Below are 12,593 nucleotides of genomic sequence, written 5' to 3' on the forward strand. Positions count from 1 at the left end.
ATGAAAATTGTTTAGCCAAAACAACAAAAACAAAAAAATTAAAACACATTTTATTGTTTTTTCATTTATATTTCATCTCACACAAGTTCCCCTGCCCAAGGTGGGAAAAGAATAAAAAGTCAACAAATAGCACAAGTGGCTACTATTAAATTCAACTAAACTAAAAAAAATTAATCTGTTAACCCCACTGTTTAAGAATTAAAGTCACTTAAATTATTTTTATCTTGTCACTGTCCACTGAAATTCCTGTCACCCCCTCAACTGAATGGTAAGGGTCCTAAACCTTTCAATCCTATAGCTTCAGAGCAAACTTTCTTTTAAGGTGGCAAACTGTCATATCCATTTTGAATGAGTGTGTGAATAAAGTAATATTTTCCATCCATTTAAAAGAATAAATGATTCCATCTTCACCTTCCTCTTCCCTGATAGTTAACTCCAAAACCAGCAAAATTTTCAGATTTGAAACTTTCCCTATCTTACTGAGCATTATGTCTACTACCTAGTTAGAAAATACTTGGCTGGAAAGTAACAAAATTTAATACTGAAAAACATTTGAGGCCCGTACAACAGAAATTTTTCACTAAATTTCTGAGCTTGCACTTCCAGGGAGCTGGGCTTTGTGTGCATGCTAGTTGTCATAAGTGTATGTAAATCAGCCAGTCAGCCTTAAAGAGACACAGTCATATTGAAGTCTAGTCAGTTTTAAAGAGAGTTGAAAATAGCTTAATGTACCAAACATGCTCCTGACCCACCCTGCCAATTTTTGTGGTTTTTACCATCAAACTTTCCTATTTTAAAAAGTATTTCTTATCCATGTTCCTGTGTGAAATACCCATACAAAAGGAAAACGGATTGCACTACTGTACAGAGGGAAAAACAGTGAAGTTGATTAACACAAAGTGCTGTCAAATGCACAATGTAAACAAACTGAAAATATTGCTTTTCTTTAATCTCTTTCAGGTATAATAATTTTTGAGTGTTGTCACAATAGCAGGGAAAACTCTTTTTAGGCAAGTGTATTTTCAAAAGTTGACATCCTTTCCAGGTTAACCTTGATTCTCCCTCCAGCTCCCTTGCAAGAGTCTATGGTAGAGGTATTCTCAAGGTTCATTGTTTTAACTGTTTCAGCTACACTAACAGCTGCCCATCCATTACTGGAATTGAGGCAAATCACTTGTGAAGACAAGGCCAAAGGCTGTTAGCTTCCAGCCCAGAAGTAGCTGGAATTCAGTGAAAGGTGAGGCGATCCCTGTAAATGTAAAACCCAATATGGCAATTACCTCGGGGGCTAGTTCATAAAGCAGACTGGGCACTCTGGGTCCTTGTATAAATGTCAGTTATTAATGTTATCATGGTATCACCATTTGTGATGATATTAAGTATGTGCCATCACTTCTTATTTAAAATCACTATTTTCAGAGGTTTACAACTTGACAGTAAAAGTTTGTCCTCTGGGCTAACAGCTGGCTGCACATTCTCAGCTTTGGGAGCAATTACTTGTTACTAAATTTCAGTAAAATCTATTTAATAAGGAATTTTTTTTACTCAAGTCACTTACCAGTTTTAGAAGCTTTTTTTGCTTGCTTGTATAATTCAAACTGTGAGTTAAAACAAAATTCCGCAAGCAAGGAGATTTGATTAAAAATCCTTGGATTTCACATCTTTTAATAGTACTAATAGAACATGAAGCATTCAATACACATGCTGAGGTGTTGCCGGGTAGAGGTTTTGTGACGTATGTTCCCTTTTTGGGGAAATGCATTTGCTATCTTATCTTGACTTCTTAAAGTGCTTAAACGCTGCAGAGGCCACCTAAAGTGCTTGTAAAAAATAATAAAACTGGTGATACTAAAAACTAGTCATGCTGTGTATATAGATCAGATTATAAGAAACACAAAGAGCAACTTAAAATATTACACAAGTGCAGTATAGCTAATGTGGTGAGAACTTTTATTTTTGAATTTCTTTATTTCTGCAAATATAACATTTTCAACAATTATTGCATTATCATAGGTTTTCAATTCAGTTATATTGGATACCAAATTGTAGTACATTTTCTGCTTAGAGAAGGGAGGAACAATTTTCAGAAATGTCCATGGCATTCTTTTCCTTGCCTCTTTTTTTAAATGACACAGAAAAATAACTATTTTGATGAAGATCACTAAAAAAGCTAATGTGCAATACACAAGCATGTGTGTATGAAGCTGAATGATTCTGGCATGCAGACAGCTCAAAATGACATATCTCTGATAAATTACTTGTATTAGTGCACATACTAGTATTAATTTATAAACTAATGGTAACTCATAATTGTAGCCTGTCTTCAATGGGGTCCTGTTTTATGATGTGCAGTTAACCCTAGAAAACTGTTAGGACACGCATTAAAGAGGGTAACTGTGTATTAGGGAAAAGCAGTTCATCTAAGTGACAGGTTTTAAAAACAAGAGATCCCTTTGTAAATAAAGGTGGGGGAAGGCAGGAGAAAGGTATGAAATGGTGGCTAGACCGTGTGGGAAAAGGGCAGGGAAGAAGGGGCACCCCAGCCACCTTTTAAGTGTTGATCTGCCCCAAGTCAATGCTTAATGACATTCCCAGATAATAGTAACCAAGACTTTGCAGAAGCCAGGCCTAGGGCAGCCTGCCTGTACCCCAAACTCCTCATTCCTGGTCCCACCCCAGAGCCCGCACCCCCAGCCAGAGCCCTCATCCCCACACATCTCAACCCTCTACCCCAGAGGAGCCCACTCCTGCAGGCTGAACCCCTCATCCCTTGCCCCACCCTGCAGCCCTCAGTCCCACACCCCAACCCTCTACCCTAGTCCTGATCCACCTCCCACACGGCAAACCCCTCATCCTCAGAGCCCTCATCCCCCGCCCCCCATTGGGCAGTACAGGGGAAATTGTTATGTGTTAGTTCCAGTCCACTTTTACATTATTTTAAAATATATATATTGGCTTATATGTGTGTGGGGGGTAGCAGGATTTAGACCCATTCTGGGCACCACCAAAAATGACATAAACCTGCTGCTCCTGGTGTGTGCCACGACCTATCCCTTACTTTGGGGATTTTGACTGGAAGCCAAAGCAGGCGAGTGGCAAGCACCGAAGGACACTTACGCTGTTAGCCAGGCCCTGCCTCAGCAGAGCCACCCCTTCAGCAAGGGAGGGATAGCGCCTCGGGCTACAAGTAGCCCAGAGAGGCAGCGAGCCAAAGTAAACCCTGGAAACCCCCACGCCCTGAGGTGGTGACCGCCCCCCATATGCGCTGACACACACAGGTGGGTATCTGGAGACCGGGGTGAGAACCCCTCGGGGTCCCCAGGCCGGGGACACTGGAAGTGTGAGGCGGGGGGGGGATATATCCCCTCAGCGCCCCGCTGGTCGCTCCGCAGGCGGACAAGTCTCCTCGTCGTGTGCAAGCGCCGCGCCTCGAGCGACCCTCACGCCCCCCTTCGCGGGTGGGCGGGGCTCATTTTCCTTCCGCCGCTGCCAGTGCCTGGTATTTAAAGGGCAGCCGGCGGCGAAAGGATCCCTTTCGACACCGCTAGTGTCCGGGACTTATTTTCGTGCTCCGCCGCGGCCGCCCCGTAAATCTGTGGTGTGGCCGGAACTCGTTTCAGTGTGATGGTGTGAACCCTTCCGCTCGGCTCAGAGCCGTGTGAGAGGTCATGGGAGTCGTTCGCCGTACTGTTCTTCCGCCACAGGTGAGGCGCAGACGGAGAAACCTGTACGGCGCTGCCCCTTCGTTCTGTGAAGTAGCGTGAAGAGACAAAAGGGATTTATTTTGAGACGTATTCCTCCGCCGCGAGGAGCGATCTAGCTGGAGCTAGGCTTGGCGTGTTCCTCCGCCGCCTTGGAGCACACGGGCAGGAGGCGCCTCTCCCGGCTGTGAGAGGAGGTAGCGGGGCTAGGAAGAAGAGAAGGGATCCCGGCGCGTACCGGAGGCCGCTCTAAGTTGTGTGAGCCAAGTGCCGGGGGCTCCCCGCGGAGAAGCAGGAGGCGGTGACTGTATCGCCACCGCTCCGCAGGGTCTCTGCGAGGGGGCCCAGGGGACTCTTTGTCGCGGGGCCGGCGGATGGATCTCTAGGTGGCTCTGACCCACAAGCGTTTGGCCCTCGCTGCCGCCATCTTGGATTTTAATCCGCCATTTTTCCCCCTGGAATTATTAATATTTTTTTTATGATTAATTTTCCTCTGGTCGGAGCTCGGGGCAGCGGGGCCGGGGACGGCGGCGGGGACCCCAGCGCGGAGGGGCAGCCAGGCGGTAAGTGTTCGGTGGGGTGGGGCTGCCAAGCGGCCAGCGGCCCTGTTTCGGGGGGGCCGTGCCCAAGGGGGCGGGGGGGGGCGATCTCCTTCCGGGGAGGGGCCCCCAGCCCAGGGGGTCCGTGGCTGCTGGGGGAGGGGAGTTATGGTGAGCTGGCCCGGGGGTAGTTAATGTGGGGGTGGCTCTGTCGGGGGCGCTGGGGGTGGAGGGGGTCGCGGGAGGCAGTAGCTGGGGCGGCGGGGGCTACACCGGGGGCATGGCTGGGATCCCAGGGCGGGGGAGTCGGGCACCGTGGGGGGTACTAGCCAGGACCGGAGGGGATGGTGTGGGGGGTAACGTCTGGGGGAGGGACGGGGGTGATGTGTGGGGCGGGGGTGCCAGCCGTGTGTGTGTCGTCCCCCCCCCCCCCCGCCCTCGCTGGGCGGGGGCCGTGTGTGTCTGCCCCCGGGGGCATCGCAGTGCGGCTGGGTGCCGCCGCGAGGAGAGCCGGGTGCCACCCGGGGAGGTTGCGGGCGGTGGGCTGCTCTCTGACAGCTGACATCCTCTGGTTCTCCGGGATTTAAAGGGACCCATGGCGGCTCCGTCGGCCGGGGAGGAATTGATTGACAGGGGAAGTAGCTCTGGGTGTTCCGTCTCCTCGCTGGGTGTGGAAGAAAAGAGGGGGCTGGGTGACCGTGACACCTTGGGCTGCAGTGACCAGGAAGGATGAGGACTTTGGATCCTTCGAAGGGACTGGGGTGTCTGTCCACATAGTCCAGAGAAGGCAGGAGGCGACCTCAAGGGGGCAGCACAGCATTAGAGAAGAAGCACAGAGGAGAATAGCATAAAGTTGCATCTTCCCTGGCAATCTGAAGGAGCTTCCCCCCTAATCCATTTCTTCCCTGCGGTTAGGAGTTGGGGAGCAGTTTCACTCTGCTTGGGTGTGTGTAACTGAGGACGGAAACTGTGCTGGCAGCTTATTGCAACTTTGATACCAAGAGATCTGATCACTAGAGTTCAGTTGTAGAGTTTGCATCCTTTGTAGCTATGTATGAATAAATAATATTACAGTCTTAATCTGTGTTAAATCTCTGCTGGTTGGCTTTTTATTAAACCTGTTTTGAATGGGCATTCTTGGTTCTGAAGACATTGCCATTATATTGAAATGTCTCCTGTTTTCTGTTGATGAAAGACCAAAAGTTCTGAAGTTACAACAGGAATCATGAGGAAGGAAAATGTGTATCCTCATCCAGAATCAAACTTGTACTGGGGACTTTGAATTAAATGGTCTTTTAAGAAATTCCTCTCTGAAAGAGAGCAACCAGGGGGAAAATGTGTGAAGTTTTACAGAGGTGTTTTAACAAATCTGTGACAGAATCCTTTTATATATAGTATTGAGTAATTACCTAATGGTTTCTGTGTATTGATCACATATATGTTTATAATATTTCCATTGAAATCTAGGGTAAATTGAAAGCACATGCATTCAGCCTTCAACAAAACACTTAAAAACTGATTACATTGTAAATTAGCAAATTAAAGGTGAGTTTTATTTGAGCCAAATGAGCTTCAGATTATATATTGACTGTAGAAGTAGAACACACAAGATTTCATAAAGTTGCACTCTAATTTATTAAACTTGAAATAACCCCAATCTTATGAATTTTAAATTTATCAGAACTATTAGAATGTTTTCATAATACAGCTATGTACGAACATTCATACACACGGATCCTTCAATTTCATTTTTTTCTTAAAAGTTAACCTCTAGGTTGAATTTGTTCAAGATAGCTGAAATATACTAATATCTCAGAAGTAGAATGGTAGTAAAATGCATTTGAAACATAATTAAATTGCCCTAATATAAGATTTTCTTTGGTTACAAGACATACGAGTCCTAAATTCTATTTGGTTTATTCATCAAAGTAACACCTAATTAAAAAGTAGAAATCAAATTTGTTGAATGAAGCTACATCATCTTACTTAGTAAATGAATGTTTATATATCTTGATCTTTCTGAATGCATGTCGTGTTAGAACAGATCCATGTGTATTCATTATAAACATTGAAGAGGGTTTCGTATATGTTAGTTCTAATCTGATACATTGTGCTGCTATAGGACTGCAGTTCCCAGTATTCCTTTCAGTTCATACAGTACATTGGTTTAGCCCAAGACATATGCCCTAACTTATCACAGTAAGGATTCCTTGTTATCTCACATGATTTTACCATAAATGTCTGTCAGACTGCTGTTCTGAGGTAGCCTCTGCATATTCCCACTTGTGGGATATAGCCTTCCAGTGTCACTGAGCTTCATAAATCTTTTAGAAAAGTAGTGAGTTTTGGGACTGCATGAGTGCTCCCTCATGGCACCGAACATTCGGAGCCAAAGTTATAGAGATGCAATGCCACTAGTGTGTGTTTGTTTCCTTTCCATGGTCATTTACAGGCATAGGACTTCTGTTTTGTGTACAGAGGCTTGGTTTGTTTGTTTTTCGCCTGTCTTATTACTAATTTTTGGTAATGTAAATAGCTTTAGGGTTTACATGTGTAGATTTTTGGACTTCGGGTTCTGAGGCATCATGTCTGATCTGGACCCCATGGAATCAGTAGTGGGAAAAGTCTGGTCTAGGTGGTGTTATCTCATGGTTCCCTGTCCTCCTAGGATTGGATGCATGAACTCCAGTGTATAATGTTTCTTGGGGAAAAGGCCATTGCTTGGACAGTTGTTCAGAATGCTGAACCTTCATTCCTTGGACCTGAAGGGCTCTCGCACTAAGCCTCCTGCTTTCCTAATTATGGAGGCCTTCTGAACTAGATCCGTGGATCTGTCCTTGCCTCAGTGCCCCATATCTGTGTGGGGACAGAGTAACTCTGTCTGCTTCAGACCCCTTTAAAGTAGGGAAGCAGAAACCTTTGATGTCAGGCCCAAGATTTTCATCCAGCTCCATGATGGCAGAATGCTCTCTGTTCTCTTCTGAGACAGAGTTGATACTGCGGTAGCCAGCTCTGTTGCCTCTGAAGGCTCTGACAGTGTTTGCTCCCAGACAGGGACCAGCTGATCTAGCGAATATGCCCCTTTCAGCACTGGAGACTTTCTGTTTTGGGGGTAGTGTTAGTTCTTCGGTGGCAGTGCATTTTTATCCCACACATACAGTCCATTTCTCTTCAGAAGTATTTTGTGGTGAGTTCTCCTTTGAATCTGGGAGTGTAGCAGGGTCTGAGAGTTCAGAGTCTCTAATATATATATATATATATATATGGGGGGGTGTTGCCTGTGTTGGCCACAAAAACAACAACATTTGAGATGGTCTTGGAGGCTCTCCTGAACAGCTCCATTCACAAGAGAGCTTTGATTGGGCAGATTCTCATTCCCCTTTGGTCTCTGCTATGAGTCTTTTCTCTGAGGTTTTCAGGATCCGTGGAGCAGTCATCTCCAGATTCCTTTTCAATGCCTCCCCTTTTAATCCATCTCATGTTGAAACATCCCACATCTTGGGGTAGGTCCGCACAACAAAGAAAAACCTGCAGCTGGCCCATGCACCCAACTCATGTTCAGGCTGTGGGGCTGTTTCATTGCTGTGTAGGCCCAAAGAGACTAAGGGCTCTAGGGTTGGATGTTCTGCTCCATCTGACAAAGAAGTCAAGAAGATGTATTGGGCAGAAGTGTACTTTTTGTTTGTTGGAGATTTATGTTTATAATTATCAGGCTGTTGTGCCCCAATATCAAATCAGACTTTAGTACATGATGGTCCCTTTACTTGATTATTTCTTGAAGTAGGGAGAAAAAGATGTGAGACATCATTGCTGAGGGGTGTGGTTCCTCAGAATGCCCTCTGTGTGTCATCAGTAACTGGCATCTGACCTCATGCTCTGCTTGCATTTGCTGGCATCACTGCGTCAAGGCTAGGCACCTTATGGCAAAATGTGGGATTTCTCCTTTAATGGGAAGACCTTGTTCAGTAGCAAGACCAATGAGTTACTGAAGAAGATGAAGTTTTGGTCTCTTGTTCAATCATCATTGGGGCTATCCAATGTAGGCCGATGTAGTTTTTGTCCAGATCCAAAAATAATACCTTCTGGAGAGAAGGGTTAAAGTGAAGCAGTAGAGGTCTCAATTGTGTCAAACTGAAAAGGCAGGGTAAGAGGAGGTATTTTAAACAAATATGGTTCTTTAGTGTTCTCCCTACCCAACCTTAAATTTACCTGAGAGCCTAGTCCTAATCTTAATTTGTTAACTCTCTCTTCATCTTTTTCCTTTTGGAGACCATTTGATAGCTTCCTTGTGGTGTAAAGTGGAACTACTACTGATCTCTGGGTGTTGGAGTGTGTGATCTAACTTCATCCTGTGCCGCTTCCCAAATCCCTCTTTTCCCTTTCCCTCTTCAGAAATTCCTCTTGCGATGAAGTGGATTCCTTGTTAAGGTTGAGCGCTACATAGGAGGTTCTACTACAGTAAAAAGAGTGGCTGTCATTTGAGGTTTTTCCACTTTGCAAAAAGAAACATGGGTTTTTATCCCATTGTGAGCCTGCAGTGGTTAAACTGATGCGTCAGACGGTTTTGTTTTTCCATAAGATTTCCCAAACAGGTTGAATTGTGACTGCTATGAAAGCAAAACAGGTTCTATGAATGTAGTTGGTTGTATCTTATTTTAATTCAAATTATAATGAGAAACTTGTCTGTTGGCTTTAAATAATACAATTACTAATGAAGGATGTCTAGTATGGCAGATTAGAGTAAATGTCACTTCTATACTTTTGTTGTGGATGTGTTGAGGCTTATTTTAAAGTTTCCTTTTACACTGAATTAAACACTACATCCTGATATGGTGAATATTGCAGAAGTGAGTCCACAGCTTATTTGATTTCATTCTTTGAACACCATACGTTTAAACTTAAAGTGGCCTGGGCCACCTTACTAATTTTTGTGGCTATAAAGTCATATTTTCCTAAAATTAAAGAAATTCCATTATGGTTCCAATGGCAACAATAACTCCTATGTCTTGCCACTATATAGTGTTAACTGTAATGTCTTAGATCATCTATACCACAATGATGCCTCTTGGTAGTACAGGTAATAGTCCCATTAAACGTATGAGTAATCCACTCATTTTTAAGGATTTATATAAGTATTTGCAGGATATGTGCCCGAGTTTTGTGAAACTACGGGTTTGCATTTCTTGTTAGCATATGTAAAATCTCAAAGGTAACTTTTTTGTTTAAAATTTATCCTTTAAACCATATATTAGGTTTTATTTTTCAAGACTGTGAAGACATTTTTGATCAGTTTAAAAAAAAAAAAAACTTGAGGAAAAACTTAAGTTTTGCAAAAGCTTGTTTTTACAAAGAATTTAAGACCAATGAGAAATCTTTCTACAAATTAAAGCAAAACCACTGTTTTAAATGGACACTTTTGCAGTGTTTGAAGTCTATGTCCAAACTCTTCATCACTGCAATCAGTTACACTGCCTATAAAAAGAATAAAACAGACTTGATTGACTTTCATTTTCCCCACTGAAAAATGTAAACAGCATAAATACTGAAAAGTAAACTGGATTTTTAAAAATTATTATAGATAATACCTTAGATTATTAGAACTATATAACACAGGTAAGCAGACTTGTTTGTCATGATTATGTTGCCAGTGTCCCAGATTTAAGTTTAGTTAAAATCTTGCATATTCTCTAGCCCAGGCATCCTACAGAGCATGCAAAACTTGAAATTAGTAGCTTGGGTGCTCAATGGAAAGGCCGTCAAGCTTACCTTTCACCCAATCAACAAGAGTCCAGCATAACTGGCAACTTTTTTTGCTGGATGTTCACTGCCAGTTTCAAAACATGCTTTCTAGAGCTTGGTGCTGTCTGTAGTAAAGCCCCAGTCTATAGGAAAATTGTATTTAATATGTCATCTAAATAAACACAGTAGGGAATTCAAGGGAGGTATGGTTTGTTTACAGGTAGGTCCAGAACAGCCAAATGTTAAAGAATGTGTAATTCCTTTGTGAGTTTGAGGGATGGAACTAGTCAGTCTATAGTTTCTGTAATGTGTGTTACCCAAGTATTTTTAGGCCAAACTTTTTCAAACATATCAAAGACATTTGTCTATGTTAAGGGGTAAATCCTAGCAAGCTTCCATTTTTAAAAAGATGAGTTGTCTTCTGAGATATTTCAACACAAAAGGGTATCTCAAAAACTTAGACTTTTGAAAAATACATTTTATATCACAGAATTGGCCAAGCTGAACCGTTATAAACTTCCCATAACATTTCACCCTTGGTTAAGAAGTACAAGAAACTTCAGAGGAAAAGGTAACTGTTACAGAAGCTATAACTATGTGAAAATAGAACTTTATAAAAAGTACATTTTGAGGTATATTGCAGCACTCTAAGGGTAGGTGTGCAGAGTACAGACACTGCATGCCTAGGTAGCGTAGCATGGGTATAAATACCAGTGTAGACAGTGAGGCACTGCTTAGGTGAGTAGAGTGCCCAACATGCCTGAATCTTAAGGAATGGTGTTCTCGTCCATCCTCCCCGTGGAAGGAAAAGGCCTGGGTAGGGACCGTCAAATCGTGGAAGTCAACGAATGGCTACGCAGGTGGTGTCGGAGAGAAGGCTTTGGATTCTTTGACCATGGGATGGTGTTCCATGAAGGAGGAGTGCTGGGCAGAGACGGGCTCCACGTTATGAAGAGGGGGAAGAGCATCTTTGCGAGCAGGCTGGCTAACCTAGTGAGGAGGGCTTTAAACTAGGTTCACCGGGGAAAGGAGACCAAAGCCCTGAGGTAAGTGGGAAAGCGGGATACTGGGAGGAAGCACAGGCAGGAACGTCTGTGAGGGGAGGGTTCCTGCCTCATACTGAGAATGAGGGGCGATCAGCAGGTTATCTCAAGTGCTTATATACGAATGCACAAAGCCTTGGAAACAAGCAGGGAGAACTGGAGGTCCTGGTGATGTCAAGGAATTATGACGTGATTGGAATAACAGAGACTTGGTGGGATAACTCACATGACTGGAGTACTGTCATGGATGGCTATAAACTGTTCAGGAAGGACAGGCAGGGCAGAAAAGGTGGGGGAGTAGCACTGTATGTAAGGGAGCAGTATGATTGCTCAGAGCTCCGGTACGAAACTGCAGAAAAACCTGAGCGTCTCTGGATTAAGTTTAGAAGTGTGAGCAACAAGAGTGATGTCATGGTGGGAGTCTGCTATAGACCACCGGACCAGGGGGATGAGGTGGATGAGACTTTCTTCCAGCAACTCGCAGAAGCTACTAGATCGCACGCCCTGGTTCTCATGGGTGACTTTAATTTTCCTGATATCTGCTGGGAGAGCAATACAGCGGTGCACAGACAATCCAGGAAGTTTTTGGAAAGCGTAGGGGACAATTTCCTGGTGCAAGTGCTAGAGGAGCCAACTGGGGGGGAGCTTTTCTTGACCTGCTGCTCACAAACCGGGAAGAATTAGTGGGGGAAGCAAAAGTGGATGGGAATCTGGGAGGCAGTGACCATGAGTTGGTTGAGTTCAGGATCCTGACACAGGGAAGAAAGGTAAGCAGCAGGATACAGACCCTGGACTTCAGGAAAGCAGACTTCGACTCCCTCAGGGAACGGATGGGTAGGATCCCCTGGGGGACTAACTTGAAGGGGAAAGGAGTCCAGGAGAGCTGGCTGTATTTCAAGGAATCCCTGTTGAGGTTACAGGGACAAACCATCCCGATGAGTCGAAAGAATAGTAAATATGGCAGGCGACCAGCTTGGCTTAACGGTGAAATCCTAGCAGATCTTAAACATAAAAAAGAAGCTTACAAGAAGTGGAAGGTTGAACATATGACCAGGGAAGAGTATAAAAATATTGCTCGGGCATGTAGGAATGAAATCAGGAGGGCCAAATCGCACCTGGAGCTGCAGCTAACAAGAGATGTCAAGAGTAACAAGAAGGGTTTCTTCAGGTATGTTGGCAACAAGAAGAAAGCCAAGGAAAGTGTGGGCCCCTTACTGAATGAGGGAGGCAACCTAGTGACAGAGGATGTGGAAAAAGCTAATGTACTCAGTGCTTTTTTTACCTCTGTCTTCACTAACAAGGTCAGCTCCCAGACTGCTGCGCTGGGCATCACAGCATGGGGAGTAGATGGCTAGCCCTCTGTGGAGAAAGAGGTGGTTAGGGACTATTTAGAAAAGCTGGACGTGCACAAGTCCATGGGGCCGGACGAATTGCATCCGAGAGTGCTAAAGGAATTGGCGGCTGTGATTGCAGAGCCATTGGCCGTTATCTTTGAAAACTCGTGACGAACGGGGGAAGTCCCAGATGACTGGCACTACATTAGCCTTTTTCCAATCTTTAAAAAAGGGAAG

The 12,593-nt window shown here is 44.3% G+C and overlaps 1 protein-coding gene across 1 annotated transcript in view; it reads left to right on the forward strand.

The window, feature by feature from the left end:
• The first annotated feature begins 3,751 nt into the window (after nt 1-3,751).
• KMT5B (lysine methyltransferase 5B) overlaps nt 3,752-12,593 on the forward strand; it is a 51,055-nt gene continuing 42,213 nt past the window's right edge. The window contains exon 1 of the mRNA XM_077818190.1: nt 3,752-4,264. The gene's annotated coding sequence lies outside the window, so the exon portion shown is untranslated. The remainder of the gene's footprint in view (nt 4,265-12,593) is intronic.

This window comes from Eretmochelys imbricata, chromosome 6 (assembly GCF_965152235.1).
Source record: "Eretmochelys imbricata isolate rEreImb1 chromosome 6, rEreImb1.hap1, whole genome shotgun sequence".
NCBI classification, from domain to species: domain Eukaryota; kingdom Metazoa; phylum Chordata; order Testudines; family Cheloniidae; genus Eretmochelys; species Eretmochelys imbricata.